The sequence below is a fragment of the Prionailurus bengalensis genome, chromosome B4, assembly GCF_016509475.1.
Source record: "Prionailurus bengalensis isolate Pbe53 chromosome B4, Fcat_Pben_1.1_paternal_pri, whole genome shotgun sequence".
Taxonomy (NCBI): domain Eukaryota; kingdom Metazoa; phylum Chordata; class Mammalia; order Carnivora; family Felidae; genus Prionailurus; species Prionailurus bengalensis.
Genome location: NC_057358.1, coordinates 61,230,031 through 61,244,096, shown reverse-complemented (window position 1 = coordinate 61,244,096; position 14,066 = coordinate 61,230,031). Strand labels below are relative to the sequence as shown.

General features: G+C 35.1%; 1 protein-coding gene across 18 annotated transcripts in view; it reads right to left on the bottom strand.

Moving 5' to 3' along the window:
* Window positions 1-14,066, bottom strand: part of CCDC91 (coiled-coil domain containing 91) — a 353,607-nt gene that overhangs the window by 278,771 nt on the left and 60,770 nt on the right. For 6 of the 18 annotated variants that reach the window (XM_043562034.1, XM_043562029.1, XM_043562031.1 and 3 more), the window contains one exon: window positions 215-241. The exons of the other annotated variants lie outside the window; for them this stretch is intronic. The gene's annotated coding sequence lies outside the window, so the exon portion shown is untranslated. The remainder of the gene's footprint in view (window positions 1-214; window positions 242-14,066) is intronic. 18 annotated transcript variants of the gene reach the window in all.

Sequence of the window (14,066 nt, the reverse complement as noted above, 5' to 3'; positions counted from 1 at the left end):
GGCACAATGACCAACCATCTATTATTTCTATCAAAATATTTGGAAAAATAAAATTCAGGGAAAGTTACTTTTAACAAAACTATAAACAAAGGCATAAATGCTTTAAATTAGTATTTAACCAGTGAAAAAATTAAAATTTTTCATGTTAGTCTCCTTTATAACATTTATTCATTAACATTTATTGTAAGTGTTTCTACAAAATGGAAAAGCGTACCTCAAACACCAGAGCTGGAAAAAAAGTCTAAGAGAAAAAAAACAAAAACCTTAGGTGAGTGACTCAAAAAGTACAATCTCCGGAGATCATCCAAATGATTCAATCATCCCAAAGTGTCCTACTAGTTGACACTGTCCACTTAGCACTTCAATCTCTAGCCCATCTGAAAAACTACTGGCTAACCAACATCCTCACAGTCACAGTATTTTTCCATTTGATCCTTTTTCATGCCATGTTTCCTAGAAGCAATAAACAAGTGATTTTTTTTTTTACTATCCTGGGCAAACATAAATTGTTAAGAAGAAAGCAGAACAAAGGAAACACACACACACACACACACACACACACACACACACACACACATACACACCTCTTAGTTAAGGTTAAAAATTAATAGCCACTAAGACTGAACTACCTTAAAGAGTCTAACCATCTAAGATCAGAATTTCAGGCTTATCTGTTCAAGGATATTATTTATTTACCTAATTTTCTGTAAGCTCTTCTGAGGTAGTGTCGGGACAATTTTATCTACTTTTAACTCTCTGGTACCTTCAACTGAGCAGTTCCTAGCACATAGTAGGGTCTCAAAAAATATTTTTGAATCAGTGCTTTTGGAATAAACCACTAAATGAAAACAAATGAGTTGCTAATAGTTCCCACATGACTTCCCTTCCCCTTTTACTTCTCCAAGAAAAACATGTTGGAACTTGAGTGGTAGAGGATCAAGTTGCTAGCACTAAAACAGCTCTATGCATATTAAGGCATGAGTTTGAAGGCCTACATCTTAAAAGAAATTATGCTGCTACACTCCTCTCTCTTAAGTGTCCAATTATTATTAGGATTAATAATAACTTTGACACTTCCCGGATGAAGCAGAATTACAAAATAATTGCTATACTATAAATACCACTGCCAATGGCAAAATACCGTCACAAGTTAAAAAAACTGAGATATTCACTACCTGAAAAACATTCTATTCATAAATGATCAGATAGGAAAACATCCCCAAAACAATTAATAGTTCCAGTAACTAAATATTTTCCTTTATGTAATTTTCATCTGTACTTAAATTTTTGTCTTTGCCAGCCTTCATTCAAGAAAATTTACATATCCCAGCAGGTAACAAGAAACAAAAATTGCAAAACACTTAGACTCTCCAAATGCTTACCTATTTTCCAACTCTTTGGCTAATTCTTCTATTTTCCAACCTTTTTGGTTAACTCTTCTACCTCCTCTAACTCCTTCAGAGCAATCTTTCCCTCAGCTGATGGATCTATGATCCTGTCTCATTATCTTCTCCTTGAAATAGTGCATTCACTCTCATGATCTTAATGCTCCACTCAAATTTTCCAAAATTAACCACCTCACTGGGTTCAGTCATATATTTCCAACCAAATAATAAATACTTTTGTATGGCTATTTTACTGTCAACTCAAAATTCTCACTGTATGAATTATACCCCTATCTGGCAAAATCTCCACCCTCAATGAGTATTAGTGGGTAGATATCACCTCTTCTCACATTTTAAAAGAGGACACAGTCCTCTAGATAGAAGGAAACAAGATTTAAGAAATACTACAGTCTCTTTCTCATCTTTACTTCTCTCCAAGAGAAAAATAATCAAAATAAGTGACAGGAGGACATCCATAGGTGTCCTACTGGGTGAGATTAATGTATAGAATTCCCATACACAGTACTGTGCATACACAGTACAAGCTCTTCGTGTTTCTCACTGGGAACTGTGTGCCCGTTAACATATTATTCCTCCAGTGCAGCTCCCATGAGTGAAGCTCATCAGAGAAAAACTTCATTTCCTTAGCATGAAGACATGTTTTTTAGCTTGTGACTAGATGAGTAATAGGAATTCAGAAGAGAACTTGTGAGAGACCTCATTTCCACCTCAGTCCAAACCACATTTACATTAAACCTTTAATAATAAAAGCACTTTTCTGATTCCTATGACTTGGTTCTACTTCTCAACTGACTCAAATCTGGAGTGGTACAAGGCAACTGATAATGGCTCTCCCCAAGAACCACCACCAATACCCAATTACCTAACTTCTGCCGAGAACTTAAGACAATTCACTGTAATTCGCTGGATTCACAGTGCTGCCTATCCATACCCATTTTTTTCTCTCTTTAAGCCACTTCTTCTAATTCTCCAGAAACTATGTCAAAGATTCTCAATACTCCTGAAACTTCCAACCTTTTCATTCCTTTCTGTATTCAAAACACATGACCAATCCTCCTGCTAAAACAGAAGGCATTTTTAGAGAAGTTCCTTAACTTCTTTCTACCAAAACTATAGTTACCGGCATCTGTACCAAGCTATCCCACTTTCTTCTGCTCACACTGAAGGAGGAATCCCTCTGTGTTCTTAAAGCTAATTCCTCCATCTGTGTTTTCAGAGACTTGGCTCTCTCAATCGTTCTTTCTCTTAAATACTGAACTTCCTCCTCTTATTTGGCTCTTCTGAAAACACTGAAACATGCTCCAGTTCCTACATCTTTAAAAATGAAACAAAACAAAAACAAAAGCAAAACCATCCTCAACTACACATTCTTTTCCAACCACAGACCTCTCCTTTTCACAGCTCAACTTCATAAGTGCTGTATTCTTACAGCCCATGCCTGCAACCAATTACCTCCTTTTCACTAAATGCAAAAAGACACTTTCAATTCCTTGTCTTCTTTGAACACTAACAACATTTGACCAGTCTTTCCTTCTCAAAACACTCTCACCCCGTGGTTTACAAGACAACCATACTTCTTTTCCCTCTTTCTTCCTATTTCTCTGGCTGCTTCTTCTCAATCTCCCTTGTAGGTTCCTCTGCCTTCCAGTTAGATGATGGTGTTCCTAAATACTCCAACCTACCCCTTCTTTTTATCTCACTTCAGAAACACTCCCCAGAATCACTTAAAATATAAGCTAAGAAATCTCTAGTTAAGATCCACCTCTTGAGCTCCAGACCCACATAAACAACAGACAATTGAATAGTCACTTTTCCAATTTGGCAGGCACCTCAAATTCAATACAACCAAAACTGAACTCAAGATCTCTCCCATCAAAGTCAATTTACTGTTCCTCCAAAATACCTTCACCCAGTGATTGGTATTACCATCTACAAAACAGCTGGCCAAGACAAAATCCTGCAGTCACCTTTGCCTCCTTTTCTCTCTCACCTCATACATCCAATCAATAACCAAATCCTACGTCCTAAACACCTCTAGAATCCATCTCCTCCACTCAGTATCCAAATCTTTACTCTAGTTAGAGCCCCATTATATTTCATCTGGCTTATACCATCAGCCTTCAAAACAGTTCTGTTTCCAATTTTCTCCTTTCAACTCATTCTCCACTCTGCTACCCAAGTGATCTTTTTAAATAGTCACCTAGTTAAAACCTTTCAGTGGCGCCTTGTTACTTTACGAAGTCAAAATTCTTAGCAAGAAATTAATGAAACTTTGTGCCAAGCCCTGGACAGTGTATGACCCCTTCTTAATAGAACATTACTCTCAGGAGCAAGAAACATAACAAGCTTTCATAACACGCAAAAGACAGAATCCTAGACAAAATGACAAGATGGAAGAATTCTTCCCAAAAGAAAGATCAAAGAGAAACCACAGCCAGGGATTTGCTCAAAATAGATAGAAGCAATATATCTGAACAAGAATTTACAACAACAGTCATAAGAATACTAGCTGGGCTTGAAAACAGCATAGAAGACCTTGCTGCAGACAAACCGTAGAAGAAACCCTTGCTGCAGAGATAAAAAAAAAATCTAGAAACTAGTCAGGCCGGAATGAATGACCCTTTATAACCTAGTTTCTGCTACCATCCTCATCACTAATACATCCATACCCTGCAGTCATATAAGAATTTATATTTGAACCATGTGACTCTGGCCAAATCACCACACCTCTCTCGACCTCAGTGACCTCATATGTAAAATGAAAAAAATTATTACACGACTTCTAAGATATTGCATTGTAAGATCCTCTAAATATATTATTCTATGACTAAAATCAAATTCCTTTCTTTTTCATAAAGAACTTCCTGAATGGGCCACCTGGGTGGCTCAGTCGGTTAAGCCTCCAACTTCAGCTCTGGTCATGATCTCACAGTTAGCGAGTTCGTGCCCCACATTGGGCTCTCTGCTATCATCACAGAGCCTGCTTTGGATCCTCTGTCCTAGTCTTGCTCTGCTCCTACCCCACTCGTGCATGGGCTCTCTCTCTCTCTCTCTCTCTCTCTCTCTCTCTCTCTCTCTTTCTCTCTCTCTCTCAAAAATAAACATTAAAAAAAAGATAATTTTTTTTTTAATGTTTATTCATTTTTTGAAAGGAGAGACATACAGAGAACGTTGAGTAGGGGATTGGCAGAGAGAGAGGGAGACACAATCCGAACAGGCTCCAGACTCTGAGTTGTCAGCACAGAGCCTGACTCGGGGCTCAAACTCACGATCTGCAAGATCATGACTTGACCTGAAGTTGTACACTCAACCGACTGAGCCACCCAGGTGCCCCATAAAAAAACAAAAACAAAAACAAAAAAAAACCAAAAAATTTCTTTTTAAGTTTCAACAACAAAAAAAGAACTTTCTAAATATTTTCTATTCTGAATATGTCATTTTCAGTCAATAATATTACCATCATTCTTTAATCCATGCAAAATGCAGAAGCTAGGTATCACCTTTTATTCTTTGCTTTACACTGTAGTCAAGTATGTTATTCAATCCTATATTAGTTTCTCCACTCTTCCTTTCCTTTCTCCTCTAGTGATCATCCCTGTGATTCAGATATCTACCACTATTTCTTGAAAATTATCAGAACTTACTAGTCATCCTGCTCTCCAATCCATTTATCACACTGGACAACTCCTTACAAAACAATGAAGTTTTAAACTCTAAGACTATCATCATGTCATTGTCAACTCCAAAGCTTTCAAACTAAGAATGAAAAATCCATCTCTCTAAGGCATGAACTTTGGAGCCTCACTGATAAGCAAAGTAAGCACGAAGACAAAGCTGTGACTTGCATTGGCATTAATCATTAAAAGTAAAAATAAGGGGGCACCTGGGTGGCTCAGTCAGTTAAGCATCTGACTTCAGCTCAGGTCATAATCTCATGACTCATGAGTTCAAGCCCCACATCGGGATCTGTGCTGACAGCTCAGAACCTGCACCCTGCTTCGGATTTTCTCTCTCTCTCTCTCTCTCTCTCTCTGCCCCTCCCCTGCTCTTTCTCTCTCCTCTCTCTCTCTCAAAAATAAAAAACATTTAAAAAGAAAAAAAAAATTTTAAGTAAAAATAAGTTCTATAAAAAGCCTACAATTATATCACAATATTAAGGTATAAAAGGAAACACTATACAAGAAAAAATAGAGAAAAATATTATACAACAACACAGTAAAAACAGTGTTGACATTATCAGGTGCAGAAGATCACAAATTTAATGCTCTCTCCAATAAGAAAGTGTTTCACTTCTTTTATGGTTTCAAATGCTCTCATTTACATTTTTTTTCTGTTTATAGTGAAGTCCCATTTATCTGGATAGATATATTTACTAATCACATCTACCTGGAACATGGTTATTCTGATACAATATCCACAAAACTCTTCTGGATAGACAAGAGTGAAATTATAAACTTAGTGTTCAAATACTTTATTCATAAATAGTTTTAAACCCCTGTTAAGAATGTGTTTTTTCTTCTATTAGATCTAATTAGAGGCCCCCAGTGCTTCCCTGACCTCATTTATAACTCCCCCTAACCTACTCTGTTCTAGCTACATGGCCTCCCTGTCATATCCCTGCCCTAAAGCATCTGGTATTGTTGTTGTTATTGTTATTATTATTACTACTTTTGTTTTTTTATAAAATCAGCTTATGGAAACCCACCACCAAGCATAAACTAAAGATCCTAACAATAAATTACATGTAACCCTTCCTTAGGACACAATTCTCAATTTATTTTTCATCATTCCCCTGCTTTCAAATTAATAAAGTTTTATCTCATCTGTAACTACTACCAAAAAGTATACTATTTTTATTTTGGCTATTTTTAAAGGGTATCCCATGACATATAAATTTGGCAGACAACTTTTTCACATATTATGTCACCAGTATTATTTCAGCTACCATTCATTTTTTAACTACCATAATATACCACAGTTTATTCGGTCACTTTCCAGTCAGTAGACATTTGAGTGTCTACTTTGTTATTGAGAACAGAACTGCTATGAACATTCTCCAAGACATCTACTTTTGTATATACACAGTATTTCTCTTGGGTATATGCCTACAAGTAAAATCACTGGGTTGTAAAGTTTGTCTAAATTTAACTTCACGGGATCATGAAAAACTATTTTCCAAATGGTTGCAGAAATTGTAGTTGTGGAGTAATGTATAAAAGATCTGTGAATCCTCCCCCTTTCCAACACTTGGTTTTAAATGGTATCTCACTGTGTATACCTAATTTGATTTCCCCAATTATTAATGAAGTTGAAATCTCTTCATGATTATTTACCATATACTCTTTTGTGAAATAGCTTTTTGTCTGTGACTTTTGATTTATACAACTTTTAAAAAATATTCTTGATATTAATCATTGTCAGCTTTGTATATTGCAAATATCCTCCATTTTATAACTTATTTTTTCACTTCCTTGAAGGTAGCTTTTGATGAACAAAAATTCTTAGTATGTTAACTCTATTAATTTATTCTTTTATAACTTTGCAATTTTTAGCCTTTGTTTTTAAATCCTTTACTATCCTTAGGTCTAAAAGATATACACCCATAGTTTCTACAAAGTTAATATTTTATTTTTGACACTTACATACTTAAACAATCTGCAATTTAACTTTTATATATGGTGGATGCAGAGATCCATTTTTTTTGTCAATTTCATTTATTAAATAGTAACTTCTTTCCTCACTAATCTGATATTCCATCATTATCAGATACCAAAGCTCCATAAATAAGTGGATTTGTTTCTGGATGTAGAATTATTTCAGTAGAAATGAAGTCTTTGATATTCAGCCATTCTGCCCATGAACATGGTATATCTTACAACTCAAATATACAGTGATTAAGTCTTTTTTAATGTCTACTAATAGAGTAGTACAATTTTCCCTAAAGAAGTCTTACATGTCTTTGCTGTTTATTACTAGATATTGATATCCCATGACACTATTTTAATGTCCTTTTAAAGTATGTTTGCTGTCACTGTTACAAAAAATGCAATTACTTTCTGTATACTAGTCTGTCTATATATATTCATCTTTGCAAAACTCTTACATCCAATAATTTACCTATATTCTTTTGACTTTACATGTAAGTGATCATACTGACTCCAGATAATACTTTCATTTCTTCCTTTCCAAATTTAACACCTCTAATTACTTTTTCTTATCTTAAAGCATTGGTATGTCCTCCAACACAAGAGGCAAGGTGATTATATTTTCCAAAGATAGGGACAAAAACATCTCGCAACTCACATATTCTTCTAAGACTAGAACATTCATACTTCTCCCAATGATGTGTGGAGTCTCTGTCCTTCCCCTTGAATCTATGTAGATAATTACAACTTCCACAACCAATACACAACACCAGAACTAACACTGTATAACTTCCCCAGATAGTGCATAAAAATGCACTGCATTTCTGCTCTAGTACTGTTTGCACTTAGAACCTAGCTGCCATGATGTGAAAAAGGCCAAACCACACCATCTGGACAGACCACATAGAGAAGCCATATGTAAATTTTCCAACTGACTGCCTGAGTCCCCAAACTACCAACTGATATCAAATCACCAGATATATGAACATACTTCCAGATGATCCCATCCCCTAGTCATCATCTAGTGTTCAAGTCATACCACTGATGTATTACCAAGGGTGGATCAGTAACAAGCCTTCTTAGTCTGACTCTCAGAACCCATGAGCATAATAGCTGTTTTATGTCATTAAGTTTAACAGGACTTGTTACGTAGCAATAATAACTAGAATGGGTGATAGATGGGTGGTAACCATGCCTATATCATTCCTGTTTTTAAAGGAAATGTTTTTAATATTTCCCCACTTCAAAAGCTATGTGCTGATGACTTTTTAATTATCCCGGTGGATTAAAGAATTTCCCTATTTTCCTAATTACTAAGCATTCTTACCATGAATTTACATTGATTATCAAATTTTTGTTATCTATTGAAGTTATCATGATTTTTCTCTTTTTAATCTACTGTCATCATTTACATTTATGGATCATATAATAGTAAACCATTCTTGTATACCTGAAATAAACCCAACATGGCAATAGTGTCTGCCTTCTCTTACAAAGTTGGTTTCAATGTGCTAATATCTTATTTGAGATTTCTGCATCTACAGTCATGAGAAAATTTTCATTTTTTAAAAGGTTTATTTATTTTGAGAGAGAGGCAGAGAATGAGAGAATCTCAAGCAGACTCCGCACTCAGCACAGAGCCAATGTGGGGCTAGATCTCACAACTGTGAGATCATGACCTGAACCAAAATCAAGAGTCAGATGTTTAACTGACTAAGCCACCCAGTTGCCCCTGTAATTTTCATTTCTTGTAATGTCTTCATCTGTTTTAGAAATCAGGGTTATGGAGGGCTTTCAGAACTAGCTGGTGCAATACCCCTCTTCTATTAATTAAAATGATTGCAACAGATTGGAATAATGTATTTCTTAAAATTTTGGTAGAAACTTGCTTAGCAAACATCTGGGCCTGTTGCTTTCTTTGTGGGAAGATTCTATTTCTTATAATTATAGGATGATTCAGACTTTTAATTTCTCTCTCAATATTTTTCTAGAAATGTGACTAAGTTTAAAAAAAACAGTTGACATATAGTTGCTAAGAATATTGTCATTATATTGTTTTTTACTGTGCTAAAATAAACATAAAATTTATTATCTTAACCATTTTAATTGTACAGTTCAGTACACTGTATAGCTTATACAATGCATAAAGAACATTCATACTGTTGTGCAATCACCACCATCCATCTCCAAAACACTTTCCATCTCACAAAACTGAAACTCTGCATGTTAAACAATAACTCCACATTCCCCTCCTCCCCAACCCCTGACAATCGTTCCTCTACTTTCTGTCTCTATGATTATGACTCCTCTAAGTATCTCACATAATTGGAATAATATAGTATTTGCCTTGCTGTGACGGGTTATTTCACACAGCACAATGTCCTTAAAAGTTCTTCCATATTGTTGCACATGACAGAAATTCCTTCCTTTTTAAGGCTGAATAATAGTTTAATGTATATCACATTTTGTTTATCCATTCACCTCTCAATAGATATTTGGGTTGTTTCCATGTTTTAGCTATCATGAAAAATACTGCTATTAACATTGGTGTACTAATACCTGTTTAAGAACCTGCTTTTAATTCTTTTGGGTATTTCCCTTGAAGTGGAATTGCTGGATCACATGGTAATTCTAGTTTTACTTCTGAGGAACTACTGTACCATTTTACACAACAGCTGCGCCATTTTGCATTCCCAGTAACAGCACACAAGGGTTCCAATTTCTCTATATCTTCATCAACACTTACTATTTCTTCTTTATTGGATAGGGGTTTTTTTTAATTTTTTTAAATGTTTTTATTTATTTTTGAGACAGAGAGAGACAGAGCATGAGCAGGGGAGAGACAGAGCATGAGCATGAGCAGAGAGAGAGAGAGGGAGACACAGAATCCGAAGCAGGCTCCAGGCTCTGAGCTGTCGGCACAGAGCCTGATGCGGGGCTCGAACTCATGGACTATGAGATCATGACCTGAGCCGAAGTCAGACACTTAACTGACTGAGCCACCCAGGCGCCACTCATTATAGTTTTGATTTGTATTTCCCTAATGCAAATTAATGATTTTGACTATCTTTTCATAAGTTCATTTGCATACCTTCTTTGCAAAAATGTCTATTCAAATCCTTCACCCATTTTTTAATCTGGTGCTTTGTTTTCAGTTGTTGAGTTTTAGGAGCCCTCTGTATATCCTGGATATTAATCCTTTATTTGCAAATATTTCCTCCTATTTTTTAGGTTAACTTTTTACTGGTGACAGTTTATACCTGTTGATGCACAAACTTTTAAATATTTTCATCAAGTCTAATTTGGTTTTTTTTTCTTGCTTATGCAAGACACCTTACTGTCATATTGAAGACACCATTGTTAAATACAATGTCAAAGTTTTGCCCTCTATTTTTTTTAAACTTTTTTAGTTTTAGGTCTTACACTAGATCAAGGGTCCATTAGGAATTAATTTGTGTATATACTATTAGTAAAGATTCCAACTTCATTCTGTTGCATGTGGATATCTACTTTTCCCAGAACTACTTGTTGAAAACACTCTCTTTTGTCCATTCAATGATCTTGGTACCTCTACCAAAAATCATTTCACCATATATGGGAAGGTTTATTTCTGGGCTTTCTATTCTATTCCACAGATTTATATACCTGTCTTTATCCAGTACCACGCTATTTTGATTGCTTAGTTTATAGTAAGTTTTTAAATTAAAAAATGTGAGTCATCCAGCTTTGTTCTATTTTTCAGGTTTACTTTGGCTATTCAGCGTCCCTTGAGATTCCATATAAATTTTAGGATGGTTTATCTATTTGTGCAAAAAATATCACTGGGATTTTGATAAAGATTGCATTAAATCTGTACATCATTTAGGATTAGTATTGACATGTTAAGAATCTTAAATTTTCCAATCCATGAACATGGGATGCCTTTCCATTTATTTATGTCGTCTTTCTTTCAGAAATGTTTTATAGTTTTAATTGTATAAGCCTTCAATCCTTAGTTAACTCCTAAGTATCTTATTCTTTTTTGGTGCTACTGTAAATTGAACTGTTTTCTTAATTTCCTTTTCAGATTGTTCATTGTTACTGTATAGAAATGCAACTGGTTTTTGTGTATTGACTCTGTATCCAGCTGATTCACTGAATTCATTTATTAGTTCCAACAATTTATGTGTGTATGTGTGTAATTTCAGGGTTTTCCACATATAATATCATATCATCTGTGAACAAAAACAATTTTACTTCTTCCTTTTGATTAACATGCCTTTTATTTCTCATTATCTTTTTAATCTCTGATTTAGCCATGACTATATGTCTTTTTTAGTTTAAATATACTAAGTTCTATGTATGTACACAAAGTGTATTATTCAGATCTGCATCCTTGCTGATTTTTTTTTTTACCTTTATCGATGGTCAGTTAAAATTTTTCACTATAATAGTACCACTTTCTCTCTACATAACTACCCATTTTTTGCTGTATATTTGATGCTATATTTTCTTTATAAAGTTAACTTTTTACCATTATAAAATGACCAAGCCCTAACATGATTTTTAAGTTGATTTTGGATAATATTAATACAAGTAGCCAGCTTTTTTTTTTTTAATGCTTTAAGACTGCATGGACTATCCTTTCTACCTGGAATACTCTTTCCTCAGACAACTATTTGCCTTTCTTACCTCTCCCAGGTCTTGGTTCAAGTATCATTTCCACTGAAACTATCCAATGTTAAATGATAAAACCTTCCCCTCAGCATTCCTGATTCCTCCTTCCTTGCACAGCACTCACCACTTTTTCACATATTTACTGAATTATAATTATTGTTTGCCTCCCACATACACAGTGAACAGAACCTCCACAAGAACAAGAATTGTTACCAGTTTGGTCACCAATTTATCTCCAGCACCTAGAAGTAACTGGCATAGAGGTGGTGCTCAATGTATTTTTGTTGAATAAATAAGACTCTCAACCTCAAAGATCACCAGGGAAATGTAAATTTTAAAACAATGGAATGCTACAGCTACTTCATAGCCACTGAACACAAAAAAAGTTAAAAGTACACAATAACAATCCAAATGTCCATCGTGAAGCTCTCCACTACATACCCAAAAGGAAGACATGGTAAAAATCCCATGTGCATATGAAAAGAATGTATATTCTGAAACTACTGGGTATAGTGGTCTACAAATGTAGCGGTCTACAAATGTCACCTAGGTCACATTGGTGAAAGTGTTCAAGTTTTTTATACCTCTTCTCTCTACTTGTAACAAATAGTAAGAGAGGAAAAACTTCAACTACCATTGCAAATATGTCTTTTTGTCCTACACAATCACTTTTTCCTTCATGTATTTTGAAGCTCTGTTATTAGGTGCATATGTATTTAAGATTTTTAACATTTAAAGGAAACCCTATGCAGATTTCTTAAGTTACTTCTATGCAACTCCCTCTCCAATACCCTGCCTGCAAATTCCGACTGCATCAGTTGGAATTCTAACCTCTGTTTCCTTTACCCTAGTTGGTATCCATTGCTTAGGTCAGGGAAAACTTCCTATGCCTCCTATTTCTCAAGGACCATAGCCCTGTGCTGTCTCTTGTTGAATGCCTAAAAATAGTTGCTTCATTATCTTGTCCAGTATTATAGTCATTTGAAGTAAGATGATAATCCAAGGTGTGCTGTTTCGAAGGGGCACATGCACCCCAAGTTTATAGCAGCACTATCAACAATAGCCAAAGTATTGAAAGAGCCCAAATGTCCATCGTGGATGAATGGATAAAGAAGATGTGGTATATGTGGATTATTACTCCACAATCGAAGAGAATGAAATCCTTCCATTTGCAACTATGTGGATGGAACTAGAGGGTATTATGCTAAGCGAAATTAGTCAGAGAAAGACAAAGATCGTATGACTTCACCCATGTATGGAATTTAAGATACAAAACAGATTAACATATGGGAAGAGAAGCAAAAATGATATAAAAACAGGAAGGGGGACAAAACATAAGAGACTTTTTAAAATTTTTTTCTAATGTTTATTTATTTTTGAGAGAGACACAGAATACGAACAGGGGAGGGGCAGAGAGAGAGGGAGACACAGAATCCGAAGCAGGTACCAGGCTCAGCACAGAGCCCGACACAGGGCTCAAACCCACAAGCTGTGAGATCATGACCTGAGCCAAAGTCAGAAGCTTAACTGACTGAGCTACCCAGGCACCTCAAGAGACTCTTAAATATAGAGAACAAACTGAGGGTTACTGAAGGGGTTGTGGGTGGGGGGTTGGGCTAAATAGGTAAGGGAAATTAAGGAAGGCACTTGGGATGACCACTGGGTGTTATACATAGGGGATAAATCACTGGAATCTACTCCTGAAATCATTATTGCACTATGTTAACTAACTTGGATGTAATTAAAAATTTAAAAAGTAAAAATATAGTAAGATGGTAATCCAATCTGTATTACGCCATCATGACCAAATCCAGAGGTTCTTTATTTTTGTATTTCTATTGTTCAGACTGTTTTCCTATTGTTATAATAAGTATATTTTTTTGCCTATATGTGTATGTATACACACACACACACACACACAGATGCATACAGAGAGAGAGAGACACAGAGACAGAGAGAATTTTTTTTTTTTTAATGTGGTAAAATGTTAACATTAGGGAAATCTGGGTGAAGAGTATACAGGAATTATTTGGACTATGTGTAACTTTTCCATATGTCTGAAATCATTTCAAAAAAAGAAAAGAAAAGGAAATACAATGCCATAATAAAAGCTACAGACTAGGAAAACATATCTACAAACCACGTATCTGCTGACAAAGGACTCAAGTCCACATAAAGAAGTCTCAAAACTCAATGGTAAAACAAAACAAAACAAAACAAAATCCAATTAGAAAATGGATAAATGGATAAAATATAAACATTTCACCAAAGAGGATACACACAGAGAATGACAATTAAGCAAATTATAAGACATTCAGTATCACTAGTTATTAGAGTAATGTAAATTAAGAAAACAGTG